Below are 15,511 nucleotides of genomic sequence, written 5' to 3' on the forward strand. Positions count from 1 at the left end.
ACTGCTGCAAGAAAATCGCACAGACGGACTACGAACAGAGGCACAACTCTGTGACCGAAATGATTCATTGGAACTTATGTCACAGGCAGGCCTGTAGCGAGGGGGGGGGGGGGTTAGGCGTTCAACCATCCCCCCCGAAATGTTTCAGATTTTTTAAAAAACCTGGTTTACTCATGAATTTTAACTGGTTAACCAAATCCCCATGCTAAGTCTATGAGATGCAAAAAATTAAGAGTCCCTCCAGAACTGCAAGCACTATCTCAGGCAAATATTGACAATTTATTCACACTGTCATTACTTGCAGCAATAGCCGATGTAGTGAAGCAACCAAGTTGGGGGGGGGGGGAGTGTTGAATGCTCTCATTAAGGAGGCCAGACTTGGTGGAGGTGGTTGACAGGGGCGGAGCTGCAGGCTATAGAAGGCTGCTCTGCCCTCTTCTGTGCTCTTTGCTTCAGTGTGAGCTAGGAGGCAAGTTTCAACCCCCCCCTCCACAAAAATTTCACCCCCCCCCCCCCCCGAAAATTTCAACCCTCCCGAATTTTTTTTCTGGCTACAGCCCTGGTCACAGATATCACCTGCCAGGAGTAAAGAATTGGTGGGATCATAAACCTGCAAAGGTAGTAGAAAATGAACACACACAAATATTTTGGGACTTTTGAATCCAGACTGAAAAAGTTTTGGAACGCAATACACCAGACATCATGATTGTGGAAAAGAAAAAAGTTTTGATTATTGATGTTGTCATACCGGGTGACAGTCGCATTGAGGAAAAACAACAGGAAAAACTCAGCCATTATCAGGACCTCAAAATCGAACTGCAAAGGCTCTGGCATAAACCAGTACGGGTGGTTCCAGTTGTCATTGGCACACTGGGTGCCGTGCCAAAAGATCTCAGCCGACATTTGGAAACAATAAAACATTGACAAAATCACAATCTGTCAACTGCAAAAGGCCACCTTACTTGCATCTGCACACATCATTCGAAAATACATCACACAGTCCTTGGGAAGTGTTCGACTTGTGATTTTGTGATACAAAATCTAGCATATATATCTCGTTTGCTGTGACATACTGTGTTTTTGTGTCAGTAAAATAATAATAATAATTAATAATAATAATAATAATAATAATAATAATAATCCAAAAGTACATTGGCCAAAATGTTGGTTGAAAATGATGGAGGGTATAGTCAGACATCTGGAAAGCATCAGGTTGTGGAGGCTGCTCCAAATATATTGTTGGGTTGTTGTAGGTTTTTGAGGCTATATGTCCATGTTCTAGAAACATTCTCTCCTGATGTTTCGCTTGCATATATGGCAGTCATCCTCTGTGATTGGAGATCTTACTACTACCTCTTAGGATGCCTGCCATAGATGCAGGCAAAACGTGAGGTGAGAATGCTTCTAGAACATGACCATATAGCCCGAAAAACCTCCAACAACCCAGTGATTCCAGCCATGAAAACCTTTGATAATACAAATATATTACTGTCTGTTTTTTCTTTCTAGTAGATTCAAGCTAAGAAGAAGAACTATTAGCCTTACTTGGGCGTTGCAAAAGAGAAAGAAAGATGTACATTTTTTATAGCCCCATATAATTGGAGTTTATAAAATAAAACTCCATAAAGATATATCACAGCCACAGAAGAGGTGTTGGAGCGCTCTCCAAGTCCTGATATTGTAAGGTGATGGCAGGATGAGATTATTAGTTCTTAAACTTTGGTTCTCCAGACATTTTGGATTTCTGCTCCCCAGAATTCCTTCCAACATGGCCAGTAGTAAGAGATTCAGAAACACCTGGAGGACAAAGAATGTAATAAGCAATACTATATTTAGCAAAGGCATCCCTAGTACAGCAAACATATCTTTAATCATATTTTAAAAATCAAAACAATCTCCCAAATTTTCAGCACTAGCTGTGAAGCAATCCTAAGCTTTGTGCATTCTACCTGAGGATATGGTGGGCAAAGGCTGATTTGAATGCACAGAATAAGGTACTTTTCACTTTCAGAACATTGTCCATCAGCTAAAAATTAACTCAATTATTTATCAGTCATCCACTTGCTAATGAATCCTGACAATCTAAATTGCTCCTCTGTCAGGAACTCAACCACCAACTATGTTGTTATACTGGTAATTACCGTAAGAGGATGTAGTCACTGTACTCTTTCTAAATGTAAAGCAAATGCTTTTTGATTTTTAAAAATACTTTCAATTCCAGGCTGCCATTAATTTAATTACATTTAATTAGTTTGACAATAAAAGAGCCACCGTCTTAATTCCCCAGCCTGTTTCTTGGAATTTTATTCCTAAGAGAATGGGACAGGCTGCTGATTAACAGCTGAATAGGGTTGTGGGACAAAAGAAGCTCCGATAATGGATGTGGTGCCGCACAAGCTTTGTGTGGATGGTAACATTTGGCACTACTATTCATTATTGCAACCACTTTGTCCTATGATTTAATGTAACATAAAGCAAATGTTTTCTCTATTATTGTTTCCCAAATGCAGCAGACACTTTCTTGGGGAAAAAAAACCTGGTGGTTACTCATGGAAGATGGTCACTCTGCATGGAGTCCTACATACCTTGGCTTGCTCATTTTAGCTGCCAATGCATTCTGCGACAAATGACTGTCCATCTCAATAATGAAAACAGAAAATAATGAAAACAAATTAATGAATGAGAGCTTCATTTTATTAATTTGGGCCAGTGTTAAGTGGTGAAGGTGAATTTTAACCTGTAGGTCTATAAAAGTAAGAGCACACATGCTATTTGTGGAAGGCATTGTAGTTATTGTATTCTCATGTAATATGAAATGACAGAAAGTACTTTAATAACCTCCTTTTCCCAGTTGCAGTCTCTTCAGTTTAGTAAACAAAGGGTATTTTATGTACCTGCTTCGTTATTTCAAAAAGACAGCTATTCCAATTTTAGTTATAAGTTTGCTTAAATAGTGATGAACCGTCTTGGACACAGCATATTATTTGAGAACACAGAAATGGTGGACCACTCTAATAACTGCCCTGTCGGACTACACAGAGAAGCCACAAGCATGTGGACAATTTCAGCAGAAAGGAAGAAACCATCAAAATGAACAAAATCTTGCTACCCGTATTAAAAAAACCCTCTAAAATCATAACAGTAAATAAAGAACAACATTAAGAAAACCAGGGGAACTCCAGACAAGAAACAATTAGGAACAGCTAATCACCTCTCAACAAAGGATTCCCCCAGGCAGTAAGAAGTCACACCTTAAAAACTGCTAGGCCATTAATTGCTAATCAAGGTGGCCAGTTGAAACATTCACACCTACCTCCAACAGACTAGAGTTCTTTCTCCCACCCTGGACCTTCCACAGATACATAAACCCAATTTTCCTACTTTCCAACAGATCTCATAACCTCTGAGGATGCCTGCCATAGATGTGAGCAAAATGTCAGGAGAGAATGCTTCTGGAACATGGCCACAAAGCCCAAAAAACTTACAGCATCCATTGCTGTTTTATCTTTATTAATTTGTAAACCTTCTAGATCTCCACAGTTCTTTAAAATCTATATTAAAGTCCCTGCAAATTCCAATTATTTTTCCCAAAAAATGACCAGATTTACCAAATAAAATTAATTTGTTTATTCTTTTTAATTTCTTATAACTCTATTCAAAACCTCTAAATACAATATGAAGTCAAGAGAAGGTATATTTGTCTTGTTCCTTTTTTTGTATCATAAAATTTGGTAGTTTCTCCATTAACCAAAATCAATACCCTAGTAATAAAATTCATATATACATATTGTATTTTCTTATAGGTAGAAAACCAGACTGGACCTCACATATTAATTGCAAGTCTACTCCATCCAAACAACCATACATAACATCAGTATAATTTTTGGAACAAAAAAAAAGCCACAACTTTATTGGATGCAGCTAACAATGGGTTGGACACACATATGGGCAGAGTTGATGCCTGCCATAGATGCAGGCAAAACGTCAGCAGAGAATGCTTCTGGAACATGGCTATACAGCCCAGAAAACTCATAGCAACCCAGTGATTTGGGCCATGAAAGCCTTCGACAATACATAAAACAGCAATGTTTATTCAAAATATGAGCCAAGATTATGAAAAAGGATTAATAGGCAAGACTGATTTTATAATAGAGAGGAGATATTTGAGTACTATGATCAAATCAAAATTCGAAGCTGTTCCAAAAAACGGTTAAAATTTGGAATGGACTCAAACAAGGTTTGAAAAAAATGGAGTAAAGTGAGATTATCACTGATGGGAAGAATTTCAGTAATTAAGGTGAATGTTTTGTCTGAAATGTTATGTCTGTTTTGGACGCTACCAATTTTGACTAATTACATACCATTTATGTAATTACAAAAGGTTTTGGCAAGGTTAGATGCCTAGAGTTAGATTTAACATACTCCAAGATACAAAAAAGAGGAGGTTTGGGACTTCCATATCTGAAACTATACTTTATTGATGGCTTGGATAAAAAAAAAACCTGGATGAATTTGGGGGAAAAGATTTGCAATTGGAAGGTCTTCACCTGAAGTTTGGATAGCATGGGAATCACTTTATTAGACAACCTCTATTAAGGATATGGAATATATATAATATAAGATTGTCCAAAATTGCCATTATGGATATAATCCAATGAAGCTTCTTTTAAAAGAGTAATTAAATCTATAGATACATGGATAACACATAAAGATTAGCCTGCAATGGGAAAAGGTACATAAGAATGAGAATAATGGAAGAACTAGAAATGAAGGGTATAAACCACACTGGCATTCATATAGACAGCTTGCTGAGAGGTTTAAAATAGGTTGAACCAAGTAAATTGGAGTTTGAAAATCAGTTGTGTACGGATGACGAACATTTAATTATGAAGATATGTAAATTATTGTTGGAAATAGAAATTGAGGATGAACAAGAAATTGTTTTGTTAAATAGATGATAGTTCATTAGAAATATATGTCAAAACATATAAAAACAATGCCAATAATGGCTGGAAATGTACTGATAAAGAAGGTATATCTTATCACCTATGGAATATGTGATAAAGCAAAAAAAAAAAAAAAACTGGAGAGAAATCTATCCCTTAATGGAGGACATTTTTAAACTCCATCTGTAACCAGAACTTTTCTTGCTGGGACTGATAGACCATCGCCTATTGAAATTGTGCAGTATATCATTAGAGGTGCCGAACTACTTTATGCACAGAAATTGATAAATTGATGATGCTAATTAAACAGAAATGATAAACTAACTTTGAACAAGACTGAAAAACAATTTCATTTCAAAGAAACTACTGGGGGAGATTATTAGTATTTTGGTTTGAAGAAAAGTAGAGGTCACATATAATTAGAAAAATGCTTAGACTAAACTGAAGAATTAAGGAAGTTATGGGTGCAAATATTACCATCAGCAGCAGGCTTTAGCCAGAAAAAATATCAGGAAATATGTGTGTGTGTTTGAAACAATTTTCAATTTTTAGCAAATCACAAAGAGTAGGTCCATAACATAAAATAATTTAAATTCTATGACTAATTCTATATTTTATATAGACGTAATCAAATCACATTTCTATTTTAGCTACAAAAGTTGAAATCTTGAAAAAAACTGAAACTGGCTCTTAATTGGTAATTTAGTTGTTATAAAAGAATAGCACAACACCTATTGGAAACACTTGAAAACTGTGTCAAAATGCTGTGACAGATTCTGATATCAGTTTTGGTGGCTTATATTGCCTTAATGTCGAAAATGTTAATTAAACATCAGTGACGCCAAAACTTGGCTGCTTCCACTATGTTGGCTATTGCAGCTTTTGCTACATAAATTGGTGGAAAGCTAGATAACGATAGTGTTAATAAATTACCAACATTTGGTTGAGATAGTACTAGTAGTTCTGGAGGAACTAGAATTTTTTCTTATCATAGACAGCATGAGGATGTGCTTAACCAGTTAAAATTCATGAGTAAACCAGATTGTTTTTAACCAGAAACCTTTCCCGGGGGTTGGGGGGTTGAACCTGTAGTCCCTCCCCCCAGCTTGGCTACAGGCTTGATCAGCAGGGTAGCTGGAAGTCATGTCTTATTCCTTTTCTTATCTTATTGGGTTTTTAATATCCTAATTGTTAGTATGTAGTGTAGTTTTGTTTAGATGTTGCTTTTTTATATGGTTACTTTGTTGTAGTTTTCCTTATATATAGTTTAATATCATATGTAAGATTTCTTTTGTATTCTTCTTTGTTTATTAAAGATACTATTTAAAAATATGGGAGCCCCCGGTGGCGCAGTGGGTTAAAGCACTGAGCTGCTGAGCTTGTTGAACAAAAGGTCGCAAGTTTGATTCTGTGGAGCGGCACGAGCTTCCGCTGTCAGCCCTAGCTTCTGCCAGCCTAGCAGTTCAAAAACATGCAAATGTGAGTAGATCACATTACCTTCCGCTGTCAGCCCTAGCTTCTGCCAGCCTAGCAGTTCAAAAACATGCAAATGTGAGTAGATCACATTACCTTCCGCTGTCAGCCCTAGCTTCTGCCAGCCTAGCAGTTCAAAAACATGCAAATGTGAGTAGATCACATTACCTTCCGCTGTCAGCCCTAGCTTCTGCCAGCCTAGCAGTTCAAAAACATGCAAATGTGAGTAGATCACCGTTACCTTCCCGGCGGGAAGGTAACGGTGCTCCATGCAGTCATGCCAGCCACATGACCTTGGAGGTGTCTATGGACAATGCTGGCTTTTCAGCTTAGAAATGGAGATGGGCACCACACCCCAGAGTTTGACATGACTGGTCTTAATGTCAGGGGACAACCTTTACCTTTTTTTACCATTTAGAAACGTCTTGGTTGTGCAGCCAGTTCTGTGATTAATGTACTTAAACTTTAGAAACACTTATCAAATACATCTTTGTGCTTTCAAAGAAAACTTTGTGTGTGTGTGTGTGTGTGTATTAAAAGGTGTTCTTTGAAGATGTGCAAAGGAATCTTGAGAAAATAACAGCATGGGAATATTAGCATGGTTCTCTGCCTCTCAGGGGATCATTTATTTTCTGTGCTCTTTTGGCAAAAAAACAAAACAGCCTTGCAGCTTTAAAGTTGATTTGGCTTTGCAGATCAGCTGGATAAGTCAGCTAGGTCAGTGATTCATCTAGCAGAATGCCCTTGTGCAATACAAATTGGGCACAGTTTTGGAGTAATTATAGCCATACGGTGTTGGGTAGTATCCTGACATTATTGAGAGGTTACTTTGTCATTTTGGGTGACTTCCGTAGGTTCCACAGTAAAGAAAATATAGTATTTGGCTTTAACATAATGAGTTAATTTTATTCTCATCATCATGAGAATTCTCGGAGGGAATTGTGCCTTGCCTTGGCTCCAGTGTTATTTCCAATAAATATGGAAATAATGTCTCGCAGTGCTGCAACCTGTTTGGAGATCTCGTGGGAAATATCACAAGATTACGTGATGAGTGTGAAATTAATCCATGGCTCCATTACATTTGCACCGTATTGTTTCTGTGCCTGTTACAGGGAATGGTAAATACCTTCATCCAAAATTGGTAACAGGGCTAGAAGCATGGTATTTCTGCTAAAAGTAATGTATTTATTTATATTAATCATGCTGTAGAAACATAGTTTTATAATATTCTTGGACATCACACAAGAATATGCTGGTTGTTTGTGTGTTTCTGCTGCTTTGTGACCTCATTGGTCAGGTTTCTTGAATTTCTGTTACTTAACACTGTTTCTGATATTCATCTTTGCTTGTTACTTCAAATAACAACATTGTTTGGTACTGTTTTAAATAATAAATGAATAAGGGCTAGGAGAAGTAAAAAGAAGATATCGATTCTTATAGAACTGTGTGCTTCCAGGTGTCGTTTCTATTTCTTTGTTTGTATTTTTGCCTAAAATGCTCTGGAGACTTTTCTTAAGAACTGTTCTTTTCATTACAGGAATCTTGCATGGATCTCTTTCCTGAGTACAAAAACTGCATTTACATCTTTTGCTGAGACCAATGCATTTGTTTTAAGGACATCATTGAAAAGTAGGTGGTTAGAATTACTCTTTTTGTCAATGTTTTCCAATGTTTTTAACCATTCTTAAATCATTGATTATAATACAAATATGTTACTACCATGACTTCACCATCACAATGAAATGTGTAGGTTTTCTGAATCCCTGTCAGCGCAGATATGGGAAGTATGTCACTTTCTGTCATTTCACAGAAAATGAACTTTCTCATTTAACAACAACCACAACCAATGGAATCTAAAATAAACATGGCTAATGAAGTTATTTGTTAAAATAGCTGGGTAATTCTTATTAAGCCAGGCCCGTAGACAGGATTTCGTTTCGGGGGGGGGGGGGGGGGCTAAAAAATTTTCAGGGGGGGTTTCGGGGGGGGGGGCTGAGTTTCGGGGGGGGGGGCTGAGTCTGAGTGAAAGAGGGTCTAGCCTAGCAAACCTTTTGTATCATTACCCCAATACCCCCATGCATATGGGATATATTGAGAATGGTGATCAAATCATGATATTAATAAACATAACAGTTTAAATAATGCACCAGTAAGGCCTTTTCGCGAACCACCATGAGAATTTGAGGGGGGGGGGGCTGAAGCCCCCCGAGCCCCCCCCCCCCCCCCGGCTACATGCCTGTATTAAGCGTGCTGGATTTAACCAGAAACTGGACAATATGTGGTGATTCGATGAACACTTTACAGCTTGATTTGTGTTGCAATTCCTAAATAATTGCAAAAGTCATTTTTCAGGATAGCAGTATGCACTTACCTGTATTTAGTTGTGCCCCAAATAATGCTGCATGCTAACAATAATAGCAAAGTGGATTTTTTCTTTTTTGTTCCCAATTCTGTGTAGACAAAAGCATGTTTTTCAGCAAAGCTATAAGAGTTGGAAGTGACCTAGGATGTCATCTTAGTTTATTCCAATCCAATATATTTTTGCCTTCAGGATTTTAAAACTGCAGTCTCCAAGGCAAGCTGTGTATAATTTGCTTTCACAGAGGTTGAAGTCTGCTTGAAAAGAAATGAAGAGCATTTTGAATTGCATTGATATAAACATTATGTGTGTGTGACTTTGCTGTAATGGGTTCTGGTTCCATTTGATCTGCTGTATGGGGTTGTATCGCTCACATGTTTGCAAATATAGAAAAGAACTCTGGAGTATTATTCAGAGCAGAAAGGAAGCAAAAAGAAAACAAAAAGGATGGAAGCAGCGGCCTCCTTGGAAAGGTTGCAAGAGCTGGATATTTTTAGTTGATGACAGCTTTCAGATGCCTTTAGGCTTCTAGAAGGAAGAGGAAGACCAAATGTGCCAAAAGGCCATGAAACAGATTCAGAGTGGTAGTAAGAAAATGCTGCAACAACAACAACAAAAAACCCAGAACATATTATTCAAGACTGCAAAAGGGAAGGATCAAAAGAGAAAGCATAACAAAGGTTTGTTTTTAGGTTTTGATTGTTTCCATAGTTGTTGTCTGAATAGATGAAGACAAGCATTTAAGAGCAGACTTCATGATGTATTTTCACTATAGGTATTTGATTCTATATCTGCATTGTGAATGGTATATGTCGGCAAGGGGTGAAACACTTGAGAGTTATAATTGTGTTGTTGATGTGATGTGTGTATGTATTGTTTACTAGTCATTGCAGTCCTGTCTTTCCCTCCCAATTCTTATTGTCCACCTAAAGCTGATGGTTGCCTATTTCTTGCATTTCAAGTTGAATACAGACATCTACTTTGCATTTACATCCACAGTAGAAGAGATCTAGCTAGTCATCAAACTGGTGATGAAATGACAGATTGGTTCAATGAGATGAATGTATTTAGTGTCATAAAAATAGCATATTGCTCCTTATTTCACTAGTTGTATTTTTACTGGAGGAAAATTCAAAGAGTGCCTCGGACTGTGAGAAGATCCAGCCAGTCCATACTTCAGGAAATAATGCTTGGCTCCTCATTGGAGGGAAGGATATTAGAGGCAAAGTTGAAGTACTTTGGCCACATTATGAGAAGACAGGAAAGTTTAGAGAAGACAATTATGCTGGGGAAAATGGATGAAAAGAGGAAGAGGGGGCAACCAAGGGCAAGATGGATGCATGTATCCTTGAAGTGTTTGGCTTGACTCTGAAGAAGCTGGGGGTGGCGATGGTCAACAGGGAACTCTGGTCCATGAGGTCATGAAGTGTCAGAAGCAACTGAACAAATAAACAACAACATTTTTACTGCTAGGTAGATGGAAATGTTCTTTCATCCACCACTGTGATGGAAGTCTTCTCCAGGGTGGCATTGCTGTTCTATCCCTGTCAGTCACCATTCCCCTTTTCCTGGCAAAGATCCCCCTCTTCATGTGGTACTCAGGCCTCAAAGTGATGCTCATTGGGTTCAACATGACAAAGCATGGCCTGTTCAATTCTTAAATGAAAACAGGCTCAAAGTGTAAAAAATCAGGCAAGTGAAAGATTTATTATATAAGAATGAGTTTAGATGTGAACTCCTTAAACTTATTCCAAACAGGGTATAGGGTCACAGCCTGTGCTGGATGGGGTTACACTCCCCTTGAAGGCACAGGTTCACAGCTTGGGTGTCCTCCTGGACTCATCGCTATGCCTGGAATACAGGGGAGCTTTCGCACAATTAAAACTTGTGTGCCAGCTGTGCCCATACCTTGGGAAGTCAGACTTGGCCACAGTGGTCCATGCTCTCGTTACATCTGAGATAGACTACTGCAACACACTCTATGTGGGGTTGCCTTTGAAGACTGCTCAGAAGCTTCAAATAGTCCAATGAGAGGCAGCCAGGTTAATAATTGGGGCGGCATACAAGGAGCATAAAACTCCCATGTTACATCAGCTCCATTGGCTGCCAGTTTGCTACTGGGCACAATTTAAAGTGCTGGCTTTGGCCTATAAAGCCCTAAACAGCCCCGGCCCAATTTACCTGTCCAAACGCATCTCCCCCAATGAACCATCGTGGAGATTAAGATCCTCCGGGGAGGCACTACTTTTCATCCTGCCATTGTCACAGACACAATTGGTAGGGACGAGAGACAGGGCCTACACGGTGATTGCCCCCCGGCTATGGAACTTGGGACAACTTTTGGGATAGGGCAATAAAGCAGCAATAGGAAAGATTACCAGGCCAATTAGATTTGACGCTGATGACCAGGACGGTTTTAAATGGTGTATTTTAATATTGAGATAAATGTTTTAATGTTTTTGTATGTGTATATGAATTCTTGTCCCGACATTGAATGTTTGCCATATATATGCTGTACTGTGTCCTGAGTCCCCTTCGGGGTGAGAAGGGCGGAATATAAATGTTTTAAATAAATAAATAAGAAATAATTCCTCATTCATGGCTCCTAAAATGCACTTGAGTTCTTATCAGTTCCCCTCTTCCTAACTGGATTTCACTCTGGCTCTGTCTTCCATAACCAGGCTTCATCCATCTCCTATTTTATTCTTCAAGAAACAAGCCTCTAGGTTATATTCTCCATAGACTCCCCTTCGCAGTGTTCTGACAGTTACGATTGTCTGACTCTAATCGGCCAGCTTCTCATTTCGTACTCACTATGCCACTTTGTACATAAATAGGAAGGGTGGGAATGAATAAACATTGTTTTTTGCCTTATGCGTATCTCATGAGGCTTCACGAAACAGGCGTCAAAGGGGTTCAGGAACAATGTAGCTTTGCAAGCCTTAAGAATGATAGCCCAAGCAGGTAACTAAGGTAACCTTCATGTCCGTAGCTTGTTGGGTTATTTCTTTGCCATCAAAATCCTTTGCTTCTAGTTGCGGACTGTGATATTGTGTCTTCTCTTCGGTATAGCTTACCAGGAGGGAGAGCCAGCTTTTCCTTGTGAGCCTTAGTTCATACCAGCATCATCATGTTGTATTTCTGGGGGTCCAGAGACTGTTGCTGAGGTGATTACACGGGATGTCATTGTCAGCGTGATTACAAGGTCAATGTGTCAGCTCATTATTAAAGGAAATTATGTATAATGAGCAAAAAGCCCATGGTGAGCCTTCTTTCACAGACCTTGGCTAGGATCCAAAGAAGCAATAAACTCGTGTGAGAGAAATCATGCGTGCAAACATTGGGTATTATAATTAACGCAAATATGCAATCTTTCTCTCTTCAATCTTAATGGTGCATTGTTTTTATTTGCTCAAACAATAGAGTACTCATCTGTCACAAAAATAGTAGTGATGTGTTCTTTGAATTTTCATAATGATCTACTGTTTCCTTTTCATGATTTTATTTGATGTTGAATCAATGGAGACCGTGAAGGAGACTGACTTTTTTTTCCTGGGATGGGGAAGAATAATTACTTTAATACAAGTTAGACAGTTTCTGTGGCCTTTCCACCCCTTCCTCTTCATCTTTTCTGATGGCACTCCCTCTAATTTTATACTCAAATAATGAGTGCCAAAAGGGCTGGCGCCAATATGGCACTCCTGAAAGCTGTAGAGAGAACGTGTAAGAGAAATTTGAAGTTTATCAGAAATATAAAAAGCTTAGAGAGAGAAAATGAATATATTTATTTACTAAAGATGTTTAGCTTACATTCTCTAAGATAAAAGAATCACTATTCAAATTTTACCCTTCATATAACAATAGTGGGGGAGAACTACCATCTTTTTTCAATTGTAAGAAGCTATTGATTATTAGACACATACTCATTTTAGTTCCACCACCAACAGCAAAAGCACATAAGATGGCCCAGCTTATTTGTCTTAACGCATCTCCCTCTACGTCCCGCCTCGCAGTTTAAGATCATCCGGGGAGGCCCTGCTCTTGCTCCTGCTAGCGTCACAAATACGTCTGGCGGGGAAGAGAGACAGGGCCTTCTTGGCTGTGGCCCCCCGCCTGTGGAGCTAGCTCCCCAAAGAGGTTAGATCAACTCCGTCCCTCTTGCCATTTAGGTTGAAATTCGTAGTTTTGGGATCAAGCTTTTGGACAACAGAAATAGATAGCGCTTTGGACATGGAATTGGATATGGAATTGACTGGAATGATGTTACTTCTATTAATACTGTTTTTTACTGTTTTAATGAATGATTTATTTATTGTTTTAATTGCTTTTATATTGCTGTGTTATATGTAGTGGCATTGAATTGCTGCCAAATGTAAGCTGTCCTGAGTCCCCCTTGAGAAGGAATGGGATAGAAATACCGGAAATAATAAATAAATAAATAAATAAATAAATAAGATATGCTTGAGATTCTAAGATGCACCCCATTTTTAGCCACGTTCTTATAGTGAAAAAGTGCATCTTAGAATGGAAGAAATACAGTATATAGTACATCAAAAATAACAATAAAATGAATACAAATAGTTAAATGATTTCTGCATCAAACTAAATAAGCATCATCATAAAGTTTCTTTACGAAAAGACATTCCCATTGGAAAGGCAGTCCCACTCTCTTCATTTCCTTCCTACCATATGCTAAAATAAAATAAAACAAACCCTTGAGTCTAGTTCTAGTGGATGAAAAGAAACTAGAGAACCGGCATTACTTTTTTTTTTAAAAAAAAAATAGCAGATGGTAGGAAAAAAGTGGAGTGGGAGAGGAGAGGAGAAAGATAACCTTCAAGGAATTATCTTGCAATCAGGCTAGGAAATGTTCTGAATGAATGTATATAAAACTGGGCAAAGATCAAGTCTTTTATTTAGACCTCAAAGAACTAAAGATTTTGATTTTAAAATTCACTTTATTATTTGAAAAAAGAATTTTATTATTAGTTTATTTTTTGTTTCAGTAAATGGAATGGGATTTTCAGCCTCAGCAATTTCTGCTGTTTGATGGTATGGGCTTTAAGCCTGTAGGCTTTAAGCAATGTACAACACTTGGAGAGGTATCTCTGCCCCCCCCGCCCCCCCCCCCCGGTGAATTTCAAGTTGGGTGCTCTCCAGTATCTGCCTCTTCTACTTGGAATTCATCGAACTGTTGCTTGTTCTAAATAAAGTTAGTTAATAAACTGAGGTAGTTAATCGGTAGTTCATCATGTCTGTTATAATTCAACAAAATTTATCCATAAATCTAGACACTTACTGTATATACTTGTGTATAAGTTGACATCATGTATAAGTCAAGGGCAGGGTTGGGGATTTTGACATAACCCATGCATAAGTTGCGGGTCAGTCTGCAGACAGGAAAAAGCAGCACCACCATATCAAGAGATCTGTTACCCATTTTACCAGCCAGACATTCAAAAATAACTTTTGCCACTCTTCTTAAAGAAGGGGGCTCTTATTTTCTAAAATAAAATTGAAAGTGCAGTACTAACAGAAATAGAACCATCCCCTTCTCTGTGTAGGGTGATAAAGAGTTCAGCCAATTCTGGGAGACCATTAAAGGCCTGGTCCTGTTCAACATCTTTATTAATGGCATAGATGAAGCGTTAGAAGACATGATCATCAAGTTTTCAGATGACACCAAATTGGGAGGAATAGCCAATACTCCAGAAGACAGGAGTAGAATTCTAAACAATCTTAACAGATTAGAAAGATGGGCCAAATAAAATTTGAAGATACAGAATGGGGGACATGTGGTTCGAGAGCAGTACGTGTGAAAAAGATCTTGGAGTCCTCGTGGACAACAAGTTAAACATGAACCGACAATGCGATGCGGTGGCAAAAAAAAAAAAAAAAGCCAATGGGATAAGTCAACCCAGTTTTTTTGCGGGAGGTGGGGAGGTGAGTTTATTTTGCTAACATTTCTAGATGTATACATGAATATATACAAAAGAAAGAATTTAAGTAAAGAGTAGCTTCCATGCTATTACTGAAGTTTGGACATAATATAAACATATATAAGGGAAGGGGAGTGGGTTTCAGTTGAGTGTCCTTGAAGAACCCAGTTGATGTCTCTGAACTACAACCTATACTGAACAGGATGGTCTATTGTTCTCATTCAGTTTAGTTGCTCTCATATTCCTATGAATGCAGGATCTTATTTCATGCATGCTTCTTATTAAACACTAACAGGGTATCGGTTTAATCTGAGTTATGCTCAAATGATTGTTTTTCCCTTGCATGCCAAAGTAATTTGGAATTATAATGCTGAAGCTCTGTTCTTTTGGAAAAAATAGCAAGCTGCTGAGCAATTCTTTTCTTTTCCAGTCTCACCATTGTTTTTGTCATTGACTTGAAGTTCAAGGGCTTGGTTTATTTCTCTCTAGACAACAATTTTTCTCTGTTTAACATGAGGTATGCAGAGCTTTTTGGCTTCATTTTTATTACTTATTTATTGTGAGAATCATCTGTCTTTTTCTTCCATTTTATGAGAAATGAGTCTCTACACTAAGAGGACATGATCCTTCAGCACAGGGAAGATAAACCCTCTCCCATTTCAGAATATTTAGCAGTATAAGATAAAATAATTCAGGTTACTTAAATTTTTGCTGGTAATGACCCTCTTGTTTTCTTTTAAAACACAAGCTTCTGTCTGATCTCTGATAATGCAAAAATATTGCAGAGTAGCTAG

The 15,511-nt window shown here is 38.1% G+C and overlaps 1 protein-coding gene across 5 annotated transcripts in view; it reads left to right on the forward strand.

Annotated features, from left to right (window-relative positions):
* The window catches only part of ENOX1 (ecto-NOX disulfide-thiol exchanger 1), a 527,672-nt gene that overhangs the window by 159,526 nt on the left and 352,635 nt on the right, over positions 1 to 15,511 (forward strand). For all 5 annotated transcript variants that reach the window (XM_067466943.1, XM_067466940.1, XM_067466942.1 and 2 more), the window contains one exon: positions 7,957 to 8,048. The gene's annotated coding sequence lies outside the window, so the exon portion shown is untranslated. The remainder of the gene's footprint in view (positions 1 to 7,956; positions 8,049 to 15,511) is intronic.

This window comes from Anolis sagrei, chromosome 3 (assembly GCF_037176765.1).
Source record: "Anolis sagrei isolate rAnoSag1 chromosome 3, rAnoSag1.mat, whole genome shotgun sequence".
NCBI lineage: Eukaryota > Metazoa > Chordata > Lepidosauria > Squamata > Dactyloidae > Anolis > Anolis sagrei.